Source organism: Amphiura filiformis, chromosome 16 (assembly GCF_039555335.1).
Source record: "Amphiura filiformis chromosome 16, Afil_fr2py, whole genome shotgun sequence".
Classification (NCBI taxonomy): Eukaryota; Metazoa; Echinodermata; class Ophiuroidea; order Amphilepidida; family Amphiuridae; genus Amphiura; species Amphiura filiformis.
Window position 1 is genome coordinate 35,499,234 of NC_092643.1, and position 23,699 is coordinate 35,522,932.

At 36.0% G+C, this 23,699-nt stretch overlaps 1 protein-coding gene across 1 annotated transcript in view; it reads right to left on the minus strand.

The window, feature by feature from the left end:
- LOC140135930 (uncharacterized) overlaps positions 1–23,699 on the minus strand; it is an 89,596-nt gene that overhangs the window by 6,487 nt on the left and 59,410 nt on the right. The gene's annotated exons all lie outside the window — the stretch shown is intronic.

Consider the following 23,699-nt stretch of genomic DNA (forward strand, 5'->3'; position numbering starts at 1 on the left):
AGATCAGCTCAAGACGCAAGCACTTACCCAACATTCCCCAATTAAATCAGGCTTCTGCCGGATTGTTCGTAAAGACTTGAATTGGTATCCCTACAAACTATAGTACCGTCATGGATTTTGTTGAATATTAATTAAAAGCAAAAGTTGTCATTTCAACAATAATACTGTTAGCACTTTGCTGATTTGTCGAAATTAAAATGGATGAAAATCAAACAGCCGTGTGCTGCTACAAAAATGGGTGGTTGTCCTCAAATGAGTATAACTTCAGTTTGCTGTAAGCAATTGCAACAACTCTTTTTTATTTAGACGTGTAGAGTTTGCTCTTTCCAATGATATTTTCATGAATAGCAGATTCCTTACATATCTCTAGTTACAGCTTCTCAAACACGAGTTTACTTCTTTTTGACTCAGCCTGTAGTGCCAGGTAAATATAGAAAACTTACTTGTACTGTCACCACATTGGTCACCCTGCCATCCAGAATTACATCGGCAACGTGATGTTTTTCCTCTGGCAAAGTCAGCTTCTATGCACTGTCCATACACACAAACACGTTGAGCACAGCTAATGATTCCTAGAAACAAAGAGAAACAAATATTATACTGTAAAATCTTTATTTATTATTTTATATTAGTCGTTCAGGATTTACAGAGTTCAAGTTGAATGGTAGTTATACGCGCACTTTGATTTTCCCGTAAAGTACTGCTTGTTTGGCAAGGAGTTTATTTTACAGAAGGAGATTTGAATAGGACCGGAGTTTCAAGTAAAGCTAAGTTTGTCATAAACCATATATGCTTTTATCTTCTTCCCCGGTCTTCTTCCCCGGTCTTTTTCCCCCTCTCAATCTCAATCTGAAAGTTTCTAAATAAAATTCGTTACGAATTATTCATTGCGGCGTCCCCTGCGAATGAGAGAATAAAATAAAATAATGATGGCGCTATAACCATCCAAGTCCCCGCTGAGAACCGTGAAATCTGAGTGAGAAATCAGTCTGTTAAAAATGCTTAAAATTGGCAAGTTCGACGTGAGATTTGCTCGTTTGTATGATGCTTTAAGTTCGAGAATGTTGAATAATTCATGACAAGCTTTTGAACAATGAAGATTTGAAAAATCTGTAAAATGGTGTCATCGACAAACTCATTATAAAATTATTTCTCTCTCGTATTTCTTGGTTCTAGAACGCGCTACATATCGCGCCACTCTGATTTCTCACTCGTATTTTGTGGTTCTCTGCGGGAAGCTGGCGCTGGAATGGATGTTCCGCCATCATCATTCTATTTTCTTTCTCTAAATTGCAGGGGACGCCGCAAATTAGAGAACATTGATATAGATTGAGATTGAGATGGAAAAGTCAGGCTGCGAGGCAGTCTAAGTTTGTCACGGACGAGTAGATAATACGTTTAACACAATTCGCTATAAGCGTGATGATGTAACAGGATTAAGTACCATAGTAATAGATAAAAACAATTTTTGAATATATTGTCCTGCACTACAAGCAGGTTACACTTATCACATGTGTATGTCTGTAATCACAGATTGAATACCGCTCTTTTCAAAGATACTAATCTTACAGGTGCGAGTGCACAGTATAGTATGAATATTTTACATAATTACGATCCAAGTCTTTATCCCTGGTCCTTGACATCCATGGTTCATGCAGAGGTTCCACGTGAACATACTAGTAGAGTGCGATATATTCAAATATTGTAACAACTAATTACATCAAACGACAGTACTTACTGGTCTCACATAAATCGCCACCATATGTGTCCACACATGTGCAAACAGGACCCAAAATGGGTTCTTCCCAGCATGTGCCGCCATTCAAGCAAATATTAATATCACACAATCGGAACGAGGCTGAAGGAAGAAATGCAATTGATATACTATAATAATATACCTATATAAAATTTGAATTACAAATATATATTTGAATCTATGCGCGTGTTGTCTGCAAAACTTTTACATTCAACCAATCAGCTAGTCCTCCACATTGCCATGCATGACAAATCATGTTCCAAAATCAGGAATAAATTAATCCAACTAGTGGGAAATAGATAACTTGTTTTGGATTTGCCGAAATCCGGATAACCAGAAGTCGTTCGTTAGTATTATCAAAGATGCTAAAAATAAATTTACTTTTAGGATCTTTGGTATTATGGCCATGTGTCACAGGTTGGGACCCCCCAAAAGGCTGGCGGCGTGACATTTTTCTTGAAAAAATTAAATGATAATGAAATTTTTAAAATGAAGATACAAATCGATAAGAGCAAATTAAAACTGTACTAAAATTTCGTGTTAGAAATTGTCTGTATTAGAAAAATATGCATAACTTGAAGCATTTTAAACCTGCTATAGAAATGGCACTGGGTTATGAAACACCAAGGAAACTTCTGACTAGCAAATCATCATGCTCTGAAAGATCATCTACAAAAATCTGGAAATGGTATCAATATACATTTGCTCTCATCTGTATATGAAATTCCAATGTATTTTATGCTGAATTGAAGAAGCTATCTAACAAAAGTTATTAGAGAGTTTGACTTGATTTGAGTTTATTTAGCATATCATCATAAGAGTCAAAAACATATTGAACAAAACATACAAAAACACAATTCTTATAAAATACAAATTAAAACATAAAATATTGACATGATAATATGCCAAGGATGTCCCTTAAAGTCAGCGACTTATTTCCAAAGGGGTCCTTAAAAATACACAATAAACAATGAAAATATATATATTACAACTATTTAAAACATGAAACACCTAAATTACAATATTAAAAACTATATAACCATGTGGTCTAAAAGGATAATTTTGACATATTTTTTAAACATTGATTTTGTATTGCACAATTTTACATCATCGGGAAGTTTGTTCCAATTATGGATTGCATTGTAAAAAAAGGAAGCAGAATCTGCCGTTTTAATTTTTGGAACTTGCTAAAATCGCTACCCCTAGTGTTATAACGATGAAGATTAGATAATTTGACAAAGTTTTCTTTCATATAGCTTGGGCAGACATCATGAAAAATATTAAAAACATGGTTCAAACGGAGCTGCTCAGACCTTGTCCTGATATTTGAAATGCCTAAATTCTGAAAGTCAGCTTTGTTAATATGATACATGTGATCTTTGCCCAGAATAAATCTGATAACTTTGTTCTGAGCACGCTGCAATCTGATCGAATGATATTTCGAAATGGCGAAATACCAGGAGGAAATAGAATAATCAAACAGGCACAAAACAAGAGCTGTGCAGACCATTTTTCTTCACTTTTTGATTTAAAAAATTTGCTTGTCTTTAGAGGAATTTCAAACGAGAGTTAACTTGTTTCACAATTTTGGTTGCAATTTCCTCACCATCAAGAAACTGATTAAGTTCTAGACCAAGACTTAATTATTTGACCATTGTTTATAAGGATGATAGAAAAATCAGAAACATTATTGACCTTACGCTTCGATCCAAAGAGAATCAGTTCAGTTTTGCCTGTGTGCAGAGAGAGATTATTTTCTATAAGCTATTTATTGCAGCTCTCCAAGTTATCACGAAGAACATGACTGATTCTCGCTGGATCTTTGTCGGAATATATCAAAGCACTATCACTAGCACTAAGCAATTAATAGAAGTGGACATGTCATTAACATAGCATAGGAATAAAAGAGGACCTAAAATACAGCCTTGCGGAACTCCGTATGTTATGACAAGAGGATCAGACTCAACTCCATCAATTTGAACAATTTGTTTACGATCAAAAAGATAAGATTCAAACCAGGCTGTGGACTTAACACCCATGGCAGACAGTTTCTTACACAAGATTTTATGGTCAACACTGTCAAATGCCTTCTGGATATCTAATAAAACCATCCCAGTTATAGAAGCCAGCAGCAGTTTTCTTTCTGATATGATCTTGAAGGTGAATGAGGCAAGTGTCAGTTGAGTATGATCCTCTGAAGCCAGATTGGAGTTCATAAAGGAGTTTATTTTCAACCAGAGGAGGTAGAACTTATTGGCCTAGCTTAAGCTAGGCCCTAATCCTAACCCTAACCCTAAACATAATCATATTCCTAAACATAACCTTGACTCTGATCCTTACTCTAAACCATTTTCGGACTAATGTACATTCGGACAAACGGGATGTTCCCGTTTGTTATTATTTGAGCCACGAGAGGGCGATATTTTGCAACACGAGAGGGCGATATTTTGAATCAGTCCGCTCCTAAAAGGTAAAAGACAGCTGCTTGTAACCAATAGTCCGACGAGTAGGACCTGTTTTTTCTTAGTCACCAACTATACTCTGACTCTGATCGCTCAGGAAAAATTAACCACAAAAATCCACTAACCACCCCTGTGCCCTGTCACGGGTCTTTCTTGCGCCATGTGAGAGAGTGATCAAAGTCTGAGCTAAATAATCTGGTAACTTAAGAAAAAATGGTCCTACTCGTCGGACTAGTAACTAATAGAATAGATTCAAAAATGTTTACATGGAAATATAATCAAGTACTGTACTTACCAATTTCGCGGCACTGTGGTCCCTGATACTCTGCAGGGCATCTGCACCAAGTACGACCGTTACTCGGATCAAATTCACATGTACCTCCGTTATAACAGTAGTTATCACATGTGGATCCTGTGATTTAGGAATCATATTCAAACAAATCATTGCCTTATAACTTTATTTTTCATTAAAAAAAATGTTTTTAGCAACATTACATCTAATATCAATCCATGATCTGTATCTGGACTCTGGATAACCAATCATTGCGCAAATGAAGCGTCTTTGTCATTGATTGATATATTTGTATCTGTGGAACGGATTGAAAATGAGATGTTTTTGTTAAATTCGGAACGGGTCAAGTGACACTATTAAAAATTTGTATTTAATAGTTGGTTTATTCCTCAACCACATCAACTATTTAGTTTTGTTTGATTCCGTGGATTGAAAGTGAGGTATTGAAAGTGAGGTATTTTCGTAAAATTCTTATACGATATTTCAAGCGCGAAGTAGTCAATTGGCAAAATTCAAAAAGCTGTTTTATTCCTCAACCACGTCAACTCTTTAGCTTTGTTTCATTCGGACATTAAAATACCCAACAATACCTTTTACTCTATTCAAGACGACAGTCAATGTTGTCAAAAAATCTTGAAATAGTTGAACATTTTTGAACATCTATCTTTTTCTATACCTTTATACAGGATCATTTCAGCAACACTTACTGAAATCGGAATATTTTCTGACATTAAATCGTGACAAAACAGTAAAACAGTACAAATACTTACTATCACAGTAGGTGCCAGTATATCCGGGATTGCATATACAATTCAGGTTACCACTTGCACCTGCTTCACACTGACCATTGATACATGGGTTATTCACACACACAGGTTCTGTAAAGTTTCACAAACACACGTTGCTGATCAACTTCCTTTTAATGAGCATACAGTCAATAATTCCATATTCATTAGCGTGAAGTCGCATGTTGGGAGGATCGAGACGTTCCAACTGTTGAGGTGATGTTCCTTGTTTGAAGAAACCTGTATTGGCTTCCATGTCCTTTGAGAATGGTGAATGGGGGACAGCTTTGTATACACAGTACAGCATATTATGTCCCCGAAGAACATACCACTGCCAATACAGGTGTCTTTAAACAAAGAACATCAACTCAACAGTTGGAACTTTTCGATACTCCCAACTTGCGGTTTACACTGAAGACAAACGTACACTTCAAAAATTGTGTTTAACAATTAAACGCATGAAGCAGTTAAAATCCATACGCTTACTATGGAAGACATGACCTTAATCTTCTACACAGAGAGTGTGAAATTAAGTCTTATATGATAGCAGTTTATAGATTTCAACTGGAACACTTTGTAAGCAGAAGCTAAACATTACATTTCAAATCCCAACAGTTTTTAAAATAGTTGCTAACATTATCAAAATAGTTGCTAACATTATTGCTAAACACAGTTTTTCAGGGTGACATCGAACATTGTTTGATCAAATATAAACATTATCAAGTTAATAAATATAACAAAAGTCCAAATATTATGATTACAATCGGTAACCTCAACGAACACGAGAGAAATAAGGCAATCACAAAAAATTGCCATGTTATACTTATTTCACGTGACATTGAAGAAGTAACTTTAAGGTTAGCAACTACATGTATTTTAAACTTATTGCGATTTGGTAGTTCACAGCATCTTGCGAATGGTAGTGAGCTTTGGCAACAACACTTTTGTAAAACGTACATAACTCATTAACAACAATAAATCAAGCAAGTTTTCAAAGTATATGATTTTTAGAATGAACTTTTGCAAAACATCAAAGTGTCATTTTCCAATAATATATTGATTTAGATATTGCTTCGACCAACAATACCTTGTCTGCTCTTAATTCCCAGCGAAAACGTTATAAATGTGCTATAAACGAGTTTTGGTTTTGGTCAAAACGTTTCATTATTTTGTTAATGTCAGGCTATTTATTATCATGAATACATTAAAAAAAATATTTACTGACAAACATTAAAAAAAAACATTATGTTAGAATGTTTTGCATTAATTAAAATAAATGATGGCTGATCACTATTCAAACATTTTATACCTTTCATATACCCCGACATTAAACGGTTTCTGTAAACACGTTTGTGTTTGCTGGGACTTGCAACCAACCTGCAATCGATTCCAAGAACACTTACCAATACTACAATGTCGTCCTAGGTAACCGCGAATACATTCACAAGTGTAACCACCATATCCATCATTTACACATATACCATTAACTCCGCATGGGTTATTGTAGCAACCACTCCCTACATTTCAAGTCAAGGGGAAATGGTAAGAATGTCGGTCAGTTGTAGTGCATACTGTACACTACTTGGAAAGGAAATATGTACGTATTATGTTAATACACCCGGCACAATAAATAACTACTCCGATTTATTGCTCGTAGGTCAAAAACAGAAATCCAATTTTTTTTTTTTAAATGAGATGTCAAGTTAAAGACGACATCTTCCATAATAAGTTTTGCATTCCTGTACGAATGTATCCTGTATGAATAAAAAAATTTGCATTTGTTGTGTTAACCCTAATTGCTAAACGGTAATTTTTCCTGTGGTAAGGGACGCTTAATTTATTTCTGCAACCATAATGGGCCTCAATATATCACTAACCACATAGTCCGAGGCAAGGTTCATTAGGGGGTTAGGGTTAGGGGTTAGAGTTAGGGGTTAGGGTTAGGGTTAGGGTTAGGGGGTTCTTGGAAATGTTTTTCCGTATTAGGGACCTAACGATATTTACTCTTGATAAAACAAGTGTGGTAAAAATATAGTTTACATTGGGTTGAGAAGAATCACTGATTAGTACCGAAGCTATCCTCTCTATACAGTATGGACTCTCTTGCCTGGGGACTACCAGCCAGTTGTTTAATCATATGAAGACCTGAGCGCAAGAAGACCGTAAGTCCACTTGGCCCCTCAACATGTCATGTATACACTAAAGTTACGTATAGTTTCTTAGGGTTTTATAATGTTTAATACTTGTTCCAGGGTGAAAACATCATGAAAAGTTGTGAAAGATTTAGTATAAAACATTACAAAACTAAACGAAACTATACGCAAGAAGTCCAAATGGACTTACGGTCTTCTTGCGCTCAGGTCGTCATATACTCCTTTTGCACATGTAACAGGTAAGACTATCTGTACTGGTGGTTTAACAACATCCCCTCCACAGGACGGGGTACTCTTCAGTCAGCGAAAATTTGATTGATTTTTATTAGATTATTATTCTTTTTTCATTTTACGTACTAATTTCACATCTAGTTCCAGTGTAGGATCCGACGCATTCACATCTGTATTGGAGAGTCGTAGATATATCAGGATAACATCTGCCGCCATTGTAACATGGATTATTTATACATATGGGTCCTAAAATAAAATTAAAAGCGAGCAAACAAATATTCGAAAAATTTAGCCATATTGGAGCAAAATTGGTGAAATATAGATCAAAAGTGGAATAAATTATATGAGGTTAATTTGGTTAGAAACCCACATACAGGCGTCAACACTGGGGGGGGATGAGTGTATGGACCACCCCTTGGCAAAATATTGGGGGTTTTATCCCCCCTCCCCCGGGATCTACGCCTATGAAAGAGGAAGGATCTTATACAAACTATCAGAACAACGAAAACTACAAAAACGAAACGTGATTATGATCCTGATACAACTGAGCGCAAGAAGACCGTAAGTCCACTTAGCACCTCAACATGTATACACTAAAGTTGCGTATAGTTTCGTATAGTTTCGTATATATTAGGTAATGTTTTATACATGTTCAGGGGCCAAAACAAATCTTTCACAACCTTTCATGATGTTTTCACCCTGGAACATGTATTAAACATTATAAAACCATAAGAAACTATACGTAACTTTAGTGTATACATGTTGAGGGGCCAAGTGGAGTTCAGGGCCTTCTTGCGCCCAGGTCTTCATTTAGATGCCACTTACTGGTTTCACAATACCGCCCGGTGTATCCATTATAGCATTCACACGTATAGGATCCTACACCATCACCAATACATCGTCCACCATTGAGACATGGATGGCTATGACATGGATCCTCTGAAAATTAAATACATCACCACAAAAATTAAAAAGATAAAAGTAAATCATTTCAATGAAATGGGGACTATGGGGGCTATTCCTGTTGAAATCCACACTCTTGTGGAATACACGACCTTAATCTCAGCGTGTTCGACATCATTCGCCAAAGGTTAGAAAAGGTTGCCAGAACACGTTTAAATGTCGGGTTATATAAAGGGTACATAAAGAGTATAAAACGTTTTCATATCATTTAAAAACATTTTTGATAACATCCTGCAAATATTCTAACATAATGTTGATTTAGTGTTAACAAAATATTTGGCAAAAATGTTACAAAAAATATTTTACAATAACATTTTGAAAACTGTTTAAAAATAGTTTTGTTGTGTGTTTTCATACATAACGTTTTTTATACGTATTAAAATACGTATTCATGACCTTTATATAACCCGACATTTTAATGTTATTAAAACGTTTTTACCAAAACCAAAAACCAAAAATATAACCTGTTAAAAAACGTTTTAAAAAAGTTTTGTGTTTGCTGGCATCTTCAACACAAAGAGTGTGAATTTCATATTACGGAATCACTCGTCCAGGTAACCCCATTTGAAATCCACACTTTAGATGTGGGAGATTACCCAGTGGGCACAGGTTAGGATTTCGACGTTGACATTTCAACCTGATTTCAACTAACCTCTAGGTTGAAGTCAGGTTGAACTCCATCAGGTTGAAGTCCATTTGCAAATACAACGTGATTTCAACCTGATTTCGACGTCGAAATTGATTTCGATGTCGAAATTCCAACGTGATTTCAACTAACCTCTAGATTGAAGTCAGGTTGAAATCAGGTTGAACTCCATCAGGTTGAAGTCCATTTGCAAATACAACGTGATTTCAACCTGATTTCGACGTCGAAATTGATTTCGATGTCGAAATTCCAACGTGATTTCAACGTCAGGTGTGCCCACTGGGTAAGGTCATGTCTTTCTTATAGATGTCTTTATCGTATGGATTTCAACTGGAAAACCCCATCCATCTTGAACTCTTGAAGTTTGAGGATAACGCCCTGCACAAAAGTTCTTCATTCATGACTCTTCTGCTGAAGCATTAGTCATATCAGATTACACGTGTAAACGTTGGCCTTAGTGCTTCTCATACGGTGTGTTTTATCATCAATGAAGAGTGGGACTAAGGAGAGAATGGGAGAATGCGGAGGAGAAAGCGGGAGAAATAGATAGAAAGGGCAAGGGAAGAAAAATAAAACAGCGGGAGGAAATGAGGGTGAAAACGATATAGCATGTAAGTTATAAGTTGTATTACTAGAATTTATAGCGTTACCGCTGAAAAAATTATTGAATCATCTATTTTGATGACTCATTTGACCATTTTGGCAGGTAAAATATATAACTCTAATTGACTTCGCCATTAGCACCGATCCCTTCTGTTCCAGGCAATAATATACCATACAAAAATTAAGCATAGACCAATAATTGTGAAGTAAAAAGTCTCAACCCATTTCATAAAAATATGTTTATTGATGCTCCAATTTATTCCAACTAGTTTCATCTTTGAGAGAAAATTATCTCTTACCAAAGCGTTCTTTCTAGGGTCTAGGGTACATGACGCATACCAATATATGGGAGTGCCCCTAGGGGGACGAGTCTTGATATTGCCATCGTGATCTGGCACATAATAGCGAGATCTTTGGGTAACTGCCGTTTATTACTCTCTCAGCCATATTGATGGGCACCGAACGCAGAAGATCACTTTTTAAAGAATTTAGGAACGAAGATTGTTAGACAACAACATCGTTGGTTTCTTTGCTTTAAATGCTTTTTGACATAAAAAAAACCCAATAAAACACTAACTCCCTGTTATTAAAACACGTCAAGTTTACGTTACAATTACTACCATAGACTAGATAAAGTTAGCCAGCATGCAATTGGGGCAATTCGAGTTGAGATCCATTATACGCATATGGAAGACATGACCTTTTAAGGTTAAAATCCGCCAACCAGGGCGTTACCTGAATGTGTGACTCCATTTAAAATATAAACCCCCGATATTTGAGATTAAGATATGTCTCCTATAGGGTGTATGTGGGTTTCAACAGAAATAGCCCATTGCTATTATGAGTTAGTGAGCATGCATGCATGGCTTACGGTCAGTACAGTAGTCGCCAGAGTAGCCATAAGGACATCTACAACTGTAATCCCAAGAGTTAATAGGAATACATGTCGCTCCATTGGCACAGAAGTTGGATTCACATACATCTAAAACATAGAACAAAGTACGAGGGGTACAAATGACATCAATAAAGAAAACACAACAAGTTCATTGTTATTACGAACAAAACGCGGTATGTGCGATTGCATAATAATGGTTACTTAGAGGGAAACTTCGTGATCTACAACCTCACTCCATGACTCACTCAGAACGTTGAGACCATCAGAAACCCAGGCATAATGTTTGTGTGAAAAAAACTTTCTTGTAGATTCGGGAGATTGACAAAGATATCTTTCAGTTTGTATTTTCCAGCTGTCCACAACCAGATGGAGCGCTGTAATACATCTAATTATGACTTTAATATGTCCGAATCAACTGTCATTTTGGAAATCAGTTGTTTTCGTTGGTATCTATTGAACCATACCCTAAAAAGAGGATTGTAAATCACGAAATGAACCTTTAAAATTTAGAAGTGAGTTGCCGTACACTATAATTAGGAATGAATGATTTATAATAAATCTAAACATAATACACACAGAATTTTCTGATAGGATTCAATATACACAGTTGGGTGTACATGTGGTTTTTTTTGGTTCAAATTCGACAGAAAGTCATAAATCACACGGCTCGAATCGGGGGCTCGAACCACGTGGTTTGTTGGGCAAGTCATTGAACAACGTAAAACAGGTGTTTCACTTTTTGAATCTTTGTATTCTTTTGCACTTCTATTTATTGCCAAATTTGATATAAATTTTTTATTCAAAAACGTACAAATTTGACAATATAAGCCACGGTATCCAGTATTGCAGAACAAGCATTCGACGAAGCGGCCATTGTCAGGATTAGATATACACTCTCCTCCGTTCAAACATGGATTTGAATGAATACACTCATCGCCTGTTAGGACAGAAACATAAACAAAGTGAAAAGAAGCAAAGACTGGCAATTAGCAATACCAAAAACAAATATACCGGTAATGTCCCCTTAATGACCTTTGACCCCAATTCTGTTTGCACCCTATATGCACTGGATATAGACGATACATATGTGCAAGTTACGTAATTGTAGGGTGTAACATATAGGAGGAGAAGCATTTTGAAGTTTGTTGCCAGAAGAAGAAAGAAGAATCGGATAGAAAAACAGGACCTAGCGTGGGGGTTGTAAACCCCCAGCTAGGTAACTATGGTTGCACGACTTCAGCGGTTTTAGAAATCGACTATATCTGAAATCCGGTATTTGGACCTAATTGGCAATAAAAGTCAAATATAACGTTTTTTTAACTAATTGATTTAGGATATCTGTAAGATTATTAATATCTTAGCCTATACTCAAGATTATGAATACTTAGACTTGTGCCAGGTCTTTGAATTTGTGACTGCGATTGTAGCGCATATCATATTATGAAAACATGCAAAACTGCAGAATTTTGATTTGCCACCTTTCCCAAAACGTCACTTAATTTCACCTTTATTGCCAATTATGTCTAACTGAAGAATTATAATATTTTCTTAATTCAATAAAACTGAGTGATGTATTTTTCTGGTGTCAGAATGTACTTTACATAATTATTTGCAGGGATATCGTCGGCTGTGGCTTATAGTTGAAAATTCATGACAAGGCGACTTACTATGCTATTCAAATATACAAACAAGTACATAAAGTATTTGGGATTGTTTTTTTTCTTTTTGGGTTTTTTTTTTTCAAACGAGTTCTTATCGGGAAATGCATTATGAAGGAGGAGGTTGAGAAGAAGGAGAAGAAGAAGAATTTACACCTGTACACTGCATGCTCTGCATACGGGTATGATTCCAGCAAACACAAAACTGGTTTTTTAAACAAGTTATATTTTGGGTTTTGGTTTATTTAAAAACGTTTTAATAACATTAAATGTCGGATTATATAAAGGTCATGAAAACGTTTTAAAACGTTTCGTATGAAAACACACTACAACATCATTTTTAAAATGTTTTCAAAATGTTGTTGTAAACAATTGTTTGCAAACTTTTTTGCCAAATATTTTGTCCACACTTAAATAAAATAACATTATGTTAAAATATTTGCAGTAGGTTATCCATAAATGTTTTTGAATGTTATGAAAACGTTTTTATACCCTTTATATACCCCTTTATATACCCTAACATTGAAACGTATTCTGACAACCTGTTATAACCTTTTGCGAATGATATCGAAAACGTCTTGTGTTTGCTGGGATAATAGTAGCAAGATACTCACAAAGCCTGAAGTACGTAAATGTGCAGGTTGCTGTATTACCAGCATTATCAGTTGCAGTGATCGTAACTCTATTTGATCCACATGCCAGATTATTCAATGAATGAGTTGATTGCGTAGAAGGAATTGACGCCAATAATTCGTCGTTTATTTGTGGATCGACATCTAAATTGGTGTATCTATATGTCAGTCGAACGTTAGCATTGTTGGGAAACCCTGTGAGTGTTGGACTGTTGATGCTGACTTGAGATGAGGGGTTTGGTGACTGAGGATTCGGACAGGTTACAGTTGGTACTGAAAATTAAATCATATTCCTCTTTTGTTAATATATTGGACAAACGTACTTTTTCTTACTATTCAAGTTTTTGTGCATTTCATAATTGCCAAACCAGACCCTTAGCTTCATTTCACTACAAGTACAATTTACTTCTGGTCGTGTTTATATCTGCCATCCAAAGTAAAAACTTTTGGAGCAGACTGATTTAAAATATTTGCCAACCAGATATAGGGTCTCCTTGAAAAAACTGTATCATCGGGAACTGAATTGTATGGGTATTTTTAATTTTAACGTATAAACCAAACATAACTAAATTACTGATGTGGTTGAAGAATATACCAACTACCTCATTTTCAATCCGTTCCATGGAGTCAAATATCTATCAACATGATCAATGAAAATAGACGCCTAATGCGCTGCACAGTGACATCGCCCCGATATCTTCATAGTAGAAATCGCCATGGAAGGTTGAATCCACAGCCACGAAAGGTCATTTTATTCGGACCTTATGAGATGCATATTATTAGCGAAGTGACCTGACTAAGGCTACTGACAAAAGACGGGGTAATTGATTTTTCGCTCTGTGAGCAAGCTTGTATACGACATTGCGGTCAATGGTTATACTCTCTCCACTTGAGTGATCGTGAGTGCCGCTATAGCTAGCCTGCTGCGCGCTGTAGTCCATATACAGGACCAACGCAATATAAAATTGATAGTTTTGTTAATATATTGGACAAACGTACTTTTTCTTACTATTCAAGTTTTTGTGCATTTCATAATTGCCAAACCAGACCCTTAGCTTCATTTCACTACAAGTACAATTTACTTCTGGTCGTGTTTATATCTGCCATCCAAAGTAAAAACTTTTGGAGCAGACTGATTTAAAATATTTGCCAACCAGATATAGGGTCTCCTTGAAAAAACTGTATCATCGGGAACTGAATTGTATGGGTATTTTTAATTTTAACGTATAAACCAAACATAACTAAATTACTGATGTGGTTGAAGAATATACCAACTACCTCATTTTCAATCCGTTCCATGGAGTCAAATAAACTGGTCCCAAAAAGTAACTTACCAGGTAAGAAATTCGTCTGTCAAGTTCAAACGACAAATCGTATTATACTGAATAGCATATGAGTGGAAGCGGTGTACATTTACGCGGAGTTTGACACCTCATTTGTCGCAAACAGATCAAAACTTTTGAAGTTATGCTCATTTGAACAAGCCTACTATCAAATTTGAAAGTTGCAGGTCCGCCCCAATGAATTCACACAATAAACAGACACATGAAAGGAAAGTTAGTCATGCAAAGAAGAAGAGGAGAGCACTGATTACACCTGTATACTGCCAACCATCTCAAGTGGTATGAGTGCAACTTTCATTCCAGTGGATAGGTTCGGTTAAATAAGCATAACTTCAAAAATACTCATCCGTTTGCAACAAATGAGGTGTAAAAATTCGCGTCAATTAACACTGCTTCCACTCATATCCCATTTAGTGTAACACAATTTGTCGTTTGAATTTGACAGACAAATTTCTTACCTGGTAAGTTTCTTTTTTGGAGCAGTTTATCTATCAACATGATCAATGAAAATAGACGCCTAATGCGCTGCACAGTGACATCGCCCCGATATCTTCATAGTAGAAATCGCCATGGAAGGTTGAATCCACAGCCACGAAAGGTCATTTTATTCGGACCTTATGAGATGCATATTATTAGCGAAGTGACCTGACTAAGGCTACTGACAAAAGACGGGTAATTGATTTTTCGCTCTGTGAGCAAGCTTGTATACGACATTGCGGTCAATGGTTATACTCTCTCCACTTGAGTGATCGTGAGTGCCGCTATAGCTAGCCTGCTGCGCGCTGTAGTCCATATACAGGACCAACGCAATATAAAATTGATAGTTTTGGTGAAATTTCGAGTTCAAAGCGCACGGCCAATTTTCAAAGCGCACGCTAACGACTATAATATCTGTTCAACACGTATTTTCAAGTATATGAGACCACATCTGGTTTCTTGAGAAAAATTCATTTACGGGAGATATTCATCATTTTCGAACCCAGTATCCGAAGATTTTCGTCTGATATCAAAATCGTGCATAGCAATTCACGTGTATCGATCCCGTGTATTCGTTTTAATGTCTCTGCTACACCAAATAATTATTAGCCAGGCGATGTCGGTGTGCGCTGGTGATTCGCAGTGACTAGCACTACAGATCATCAGTGATTAGCACTACAGAGAATGCAGATCATCGATTGATATTTGAATCCGTGAAAAGGTTTGAAAATGAGGGAGTTTCGTAGATTTCTATTATCAGTTTCAAGAACGGCGTGGTCAATTGTCAAAATTCAAAAGGTATGCGGTAGCTGATTTATTCCTAAATCACACCAGTTACTTGGTTGTGGCGTTAAAATACCCAAACAATTAAGTTTCCGATGATACAGTTCTTTCTGGGACAACATGTATAAACTCAGCATCCGCTACGTAGTTCGCGTGTAGATGCTGCATTTAGACTTTGTAAACAGATGAGAGAAAGAAACACCAGTCTCCCAATTAAAAAGGCAATATTTGGTTTGTGGTTTTCCGTAGATACTGCTTTTTTAATTGGGAAGGCAAATATCTCACGATTAATAACTTTGACCCTGTTCACATTAGAAAATTTCTTCATTCGACGAAGATAAGTTAATCTTGTTTAACTAATTAAGCATGCGTACACATTACGCTGAACGAAGAACGAACGAAGACATTGCACCATACACATTTCATGCAATCCAGTTGACCAGGCAAACTTTCAAGGACAACCCAATTAAGTAGGCTTAAAATATAATTAAGTCAATGTTCACCTCTATACCACCAAACTTTGTACAGCTTTTCCAGATATTTATAGCGCCCTTGAACGACGATATTAACGCCCGGCTCTTATTAAAGCCGGCGAGGGTCACTTGTCACGTGATAACTTTCCTTCGTCGATGAAGCGAGCGTACACATTGCAAAATTAGCTTCGTCGAACGAAGTATTCCTTCGTCGAAACAGTCTTTTTAGCTTCGTTGAACGAAGCAATTTTAATCTTCGTCGAAGGAAGAAAAGTGCGTACACATTAGAAAAAAACGATTTTTAATCTTCGTTCGAGGTTCGTCGAAAAAAGAAAAGTTTCTAATGTGAACAGAAATGAGCATTTCATCCGAATTAAATGATTACCTCCTGTAACGACGTAGATGTATGTACAAGTCACCGTATTAGTTGGACCTCTCACACTCAAAGTTACCGAATTTATTCCCGTTGTGAATCCCTGAAGAACATGTGTGGTAGCCTGATTGAAAGCGAATGTAGCAATCGTGTCACTGTATGTGTATGTATAGGTTACCACATCACCGAGTGGGAACGTGACAGAAGGACGAGGGAAACTGGTTGATGTTTCTGTCGAACTTGCAGGATTCGGACAAACAACACCTGCAAGCAACAATATGTAGGTATTCAGATTGTTATAAAAAATACTACTACTGCTATATAATCTATTGCAAAAACTACTGCTATTTTTATATACTACAGGGTGTCTCAATAAAACTAGGCCCTGTGGATTGTGGGACGTAACTTAAAATGTCGGCAGTAAAATCAAAACTTTTTTAAAGATTCAAAAGCCATGACGTTTCTTCTTCAAAATGGTGCACAAACCATCAAAATGCGTTCACGCGTCACTGAGATAATTGGTATTGTACAAATAGACCCATTTTTAGACCGTTCCAATGGAGCATTACACATAATGTGATGCATTGTAGTTTATAATGAAAGCAAGAAATGAAGTAAACTCTCAGTCTTGCTGGGTACGAGTTGATACCATCAATCAATCAATCAATCAATCAATCGATCGATCAATTAATCAATCAAAGAATGTTTTTCACACCTTTCTCTTTGGGTAAATAATATGTAAAAGTAATACCTTTTAAAAATATAGTTCATACATTTCTCAAGCAACAAAAGGACCATGGGGTCAGTTAAGTTTCAGAATGTACACATGTGTGACCAGGAAAAAGGTCTTTTTTAGAGAATGAATCGCGTGAATTGCAATTCGCTAGTTTAGTAGTCATTTATTGATTCCGCTAATTCGCAAAGCATGCTTCTTTAACTGATTTGCACCAGGACCATCCCTTAAACATTATAAATATTGGAAAATGATAAAGAAATCATATAAACATATGATAAAGGGTGTATTCTTTTCAATTCTGTATTGGTGCTACCTTTCACATAAAAATCCAGCTTATTTGTTGTTAAAATGCGCTAAATTCCTGTATAGTGATGTATTTGCTCAAAAGGATAAATCCTGTTTAGGATATGGTTTGAAAATCACTAGTCGCACATCAACTAGCGTTTTTGGGCCACTAAACGCGCGCCATTCATGATTCATTCATGGAAAAGAGCCCTTTTTCAAGTTTTTCTTGTCATACATGTGTACTATGAAACGTAAATGACTACTTGGCCCTATTGTTGCTTGAGAAATGTTTGCACAATATTTTTAGAAGATTTACTTTCAAACAAGATGGTGTGAAAAACATTATTTGAGGGATTAATTGATTGGTTAATTGTCTAAATTCGTACCCAGCAAGTTCATTTCTTTTTGTCCATTATACACTACAATGCAGCACATTAGTATTTACTGTGTATTGCCCCATTGGAACGGTCTAAAAATGGGTCTATTGGTAAAATCTCAATTATCTCAGTGACACGTGAACGGATTTTGATGGTCTGTACACCATTTTATAGAAGACACGTCATGGATTTTGAATCTTTAAAAAAGTTTTGATTTTACTGCCGACATTTTAAGTTATGTCCCCCAATCTACAGGGCCTATTTTTATTGAGACACCCTGTATTAGTATTATTACTCTTGTTGTTGTTGTTACCAGCTCAAATTGCTGAAGTTGTAAAGTGGTAAGCGGAAATGGTATGCAAGAATAAAATTTCTTACATTGGCTATATTCTTCTTGATGTTTTGCTATTATACAGACAAACATTCTGCTCTAAGTTATTGTTCATTTGATTTAAACTGTTCCAACTGAATGCACGTTTGGTTAAGAACGATCAACATTAAATATCAAGAATATTTCATTTGCGACACAGTGTTTTGACCATATTATATCCCTCAAACAACCTCATGTGGTTTACAAAAGGAATTAATCCAAGATTAAAAATCATCATTTTGTGCGGGTAGGTTGGATGCTTGATTTTACAAGCGAAATTCATAATGCGACGCAATTAAATGTGTGCGACACGATTTTTCCAGGTACTGCTGATTTGTCGGGTTTTTGACTCCATTATACCTGGCGGTGAACGTTTTTAGAATAATCAATTTACATTAACTGAATGCAACGGCAATCCATCGTCAATGACGGGATCCCTTCAATTTTAGGCACTAACTATTTCTACCGGGAATCAAACTTAAAGTTCAAGTTGCATAGCAAAAACATACTCACATAGTCTGAAATACGTAAATGTGCAGCTTGCCGTATTACCAGCATTATCAGTTGCAGTTACCGTTACTGTGTTTGATCCACATGGTAGATTACTCAAAGAATGCGTTCCTGGCGTAGATTGAATTGGCGCCACGTCAAAATTGCTGTACCTGTATGCCAGCTGAACATTAGCATTGTTCGGGAAGTTTGCAAATGCTGGAATGTTGAAGCTGACCTGCGATGAGGGGTTTGGTGACAAAGGATTCGGACAAGTTACCGTTGGCACTGAAAATTAATAATCATAATTTTGTTTAAACAGCAAAATATTGGTAAAAAATTCGGGTTTTTTGTAAATAGTATCTTTCAATACTAATTAAATTTTTGCCTTGAAATTGACTGCAGGTAGAAATCATGTGCGGAATGGAAAACTTAATCAACAATATGGAAATCAGAAGAATCTCAACTGACAATATGAACTTTATCAAACTAATTTACATAAATGCTAATTAATTATGCAAATATGCAAATTAGATGCCGACTATATAATTTAATACATTAGAACACATTAGAAACACTTTGAACAAGTTTCAATGCAAAATTCTGTAAATTAAAAGTAGTATAACATTTATGCAACTACATTGATTATTGGTTATAATAAGATACTAATGAAATTAAAAGAGATGCATTATGAAAACCAAATTTCCGATATGCTCCGAAAACGAAAGGTATATATTGATCAGTCTGGTTTACCATGTTTACCCTGCATGTACTCAATTAATCTATTTAGAACATTTTCAAAATGCCTCATGATCCACCTTAATGATGATTCTTAAGATAGATATAAATACGGTATACAAAGAGGAGACAAAACCACGCATCGCATGCCGAAACGTTTCAAACATTATTGTACGAAATCAACATAACATATATACAGCCTGTCTCAAAAAAAGTTTTGCAAGTGAAAAGCGCCCTCTTTGGCAATTAGAAAATACCATTGTGACATGATGCTTAGGTCAACGTCATGGGCGTAGTCTTAGCTCTCAAACACCGTTTATTCTGTTCAATTTGCTTGTTGCAATCTCGAGATATATTTATTTAACAACGAAAGGGTAAAATCACAATTGTGCCACTTTTACTAGGGAAGAGAGCTGTACATGTAAAATCAATGATATAGCTCTAATGTACTCTCCCTTTGGGGCTCGTGCATTAGACGCATTATTCGCATCAACATCAGCATAATGTCACAAAAGTATTTTCTAATTGCCACAGAGGGCGCTTTTCACTTGCACAATTTTGTTTGAGACAGGCTGTATATATAGGCAGAAAGGCTCTGAATGCAACTTCGTGTGCAGTGATTTTACCCCTAGGCCCGCCGAAGACGTCCGGAGGCACATAATACATTTTGCTGAGTATTGCTCCCCCGCAACTTTGAGGTGTTGGGCTCTATTTTAGTCAAATTTCAGGGGTATTTCGGAGCTGCGAAATCTAAAAATGGGAATCTTTCCGTGGGAGCGTACCCATAATTATGTTCATTTGTGTTAAGGGATCTAAAATGAGCGTTTATTGCGTTTCGACAGTATTTTTTGTGGGACATGAGAGCACATCAGACATATCGAATTCCATTCGGAATACGAAGAATGTCTTTCTGATATCAAATAATTTTAATTTTTTGAAATTCACGATATAATACAAATTGTATGACAAGTTATTAAAATTTGATATTTTTCACATTTTGATATATAACAGTCCTCGAAGTAAATTTTATAAATCTAATGATATATTCTTAAAGTGTATGTAGCTCGGAGGAAAAGCCGACGATCAACTGAAAATTTTGATCTTTTATATTGAAGATATAGATTTTTTTCCCAAAAAGACCTAATTTTGTTTTGGTGTTTTGGGAAAAAAAATCCATATCTTCAATACGAAAGGTCAAAAGTTTCAATTGATCGTCGGCATTTCATCCCATCTACATACACTTTAAGTAAAAATCATCAGATTCATAAAGTTTACTTCGAGTACTGTTAAATATCAAAAATATCAATTTTTAATCATTTGCCATAAAATGTGATTACATTGCGAATTTCAAAAAATCAAAATTATTTGATATCAGAAAGACATTCTTCGTATTCAGAATGCAATTCGATATGTCTGATGTGCTCTAATGTCCCACAATAAATACTGTCCAAACGTTCATACCCCATTCCTTAAGCGCACAGAAGCTATGGAATATTTATTCAAAATGAAGTGCAAATGAAACCATTTGGAAAATAGGAAATGCTATTGAGCATGTTTAAACAACTAAAGAGAGTAGACCCAGGGCCGGATTTACCTTTTTGGAGGCCCTGGGCCAGGCCAAAATTTGGAGGCCCAAACGTACCATGAGGAAGGTATGTGCCCTCAAGTGACCAAGTTTTTAGATTTTACTACGACATTTGCGCGCGAAAATTGTTTAAGTTAAGACTATTTTAGCACTAATTGTAGTTTATTTTGCAATTTTCGTACCCTATTTTGGCCCAAAACATGGTTTTTTTTCGGCTACAATGAAAGATGCACACTGCACAGGGCAATTTTGGGGGCCCCAAAAATTTGGGGGCCCTGGGCCCGGGCCCATCTGGCCCTATGGTAAATCCGGCCCTGAGTAGACCAAATGAGGTAAATGACTGAAAAAGTTCATGAATACGTAATTTACGCCAATAGTTTACTACAAAACAGTGCATTCATTAATGTTCATGGTACTTTTATTTTCAACAGAATTCTGCCCCTAGACTGCACTCGGTTAATTATCCGTATCATACACGTTTCTAAGTAGATGGAAAATCTAAAGGGTAGTTTTGAAATGGCACACATTTTAAATAATTACCAATTCTAACTTCATAAGTAAATGTACAAGAACATGAATTTCCATCTGTGTCTCGAACCATCGAAGTTATTGTATTGAACCCTGCAGTGAATCCTGATAGCGGATGAGACGTCACAGCGAACGGAAATGTAGCAATCGTTTGTCCATTACTACGTGTATAAGTATACGTCAAGACAGAACCAGTTGGAAATGTAGTCGAAGGACGAGCGGTAGTGAAAGACGTTCCCGTTGAACTTGCTACAGTCGGACAAACAAAACCTGAAAAAAAACCAATAGTGGTAGGTAATTTCATAAAGCATAATTATATAACACTAATAAATAATACCAAATACAAGGCCTAATAATAATATTGATATAGTGTTAAATATAATACTAATACAAATAATATAAGTTTAAGCCTATTTAAAAAAAAAATTGTCAATATTCGCAAAAAAGCTTCATATTTTATGAATGCAAACTTTCGAGGAATGAAAATGTAAGGGGCATCATCGTTTATACTTCAACAGATCTAGGCCTGGGATCTTGGCTCGCAATGTAATGAATGATTACCATGATGCTGGAACGGGCACGGTACATGTAATGAATGATTACTGGAACTGATATGGGGTAATTAACGATTAGCCTACGATGAAAAGGCCCGTGAAGTGAACCATTTGAAGATAGTATTACAATTAACCAATGATACATTATCTTAATATGAGATCATTCTATATCTTAACCCAATCTATTATTGGTTCCTCTTCTCATGCTTACGTGATTCTAAAACGCTAGAAGGAGTTATGAAGGGTTGTACTATAATATTGTTGGACCATTCGTTGTGATCATTTAACACAACAAAATTGATGATACCTCCCTAAATACCTCCCTAAAAGCTACTAAATACAGACTTTGCCGTCACAATTCGACTGTAAGGGTGGTTATTGTATAACTACACTATCCATTATAAATTACGTTTTTGGTGGCAATTACATTAATCAACATAATAACATTTAGGAAGACCAGCAGTCACCCGTCTTTCGCGGTCACCGTCTTTCGCGGTAACTGTCCTTTGCGGTACTATAACTACTAATATTTTATATGTTAGGAAGATACTCACATAGTTTGAAGAACGTGAATGAACACGTTGCGGTAGCACCGTCATCACCACTTGCCTCGATCATTACTGTATTTGATCCACACTGCAGATTCGGCAGAAGATGAGTAACTTGCGTAGACTGAATTGTCGCCACGATTTGGTTGGTGACGGGTGGAAAGACATCTAAATTGCTGTAACTATATGTCAGCTGAACATTATCATTGTTCGGAAAGCCTCCGATTGTTGGTCTGCTGATACTGACTTGAGATGCACAATCCGGTGATAGCAAATCATTCGTAGGATCCGGGCATGTTACACCTGCAGATATTGAAATAGAAACACAGATTACCAATCCTCGTTTCAAACATTTATAGTTTAATGACCACTACCCTAACAGATTTAGAATTAGGGTTCGGTTTTCGGGTTATGAATAGGGTTATGATTAAATGATTATTTAGTGTAAACTAGATATTGTAGTTGCGACGGCTATTATACAAATATTTTTGGCAAAAATCGCTTGCCACCCCATTCCGACATACCAAAATATGTGACCGAATTGTTATATCTCGGTTCGCAGTATCATGCTTTGATTCACTTATAGTCCTATATATATTTACGACACCGAGTGAAACTTATTGGTTGGTTGGTTCTTTTGTTCTTTTTTCTTCCATTCTTTCATTCTTTCTATCTTTCTATCTTTCTACACTCATAGAAGTGACATGTTCGCCTTGTTGGCGCAATTCAAAAGGAGTAAGTTTGGACAACTCAAAAATAGTGTAAAAGTTGCCTAAACAAAATTCATTTTAGTTATCCGAACTTAAAAATGCTGAAAAAGCTCAAAAGTTCCGTCAACTAATCAACTTTGTTGGCATTACTTAAAAAGTTGATGTAAGTCGTTGCGTCAACTTTTTAAGTAATGCCAACTTCTGAATTCACGTTCAGGGAACTTAGAAAAATAAACAAGGTTCAAAGAACCAAT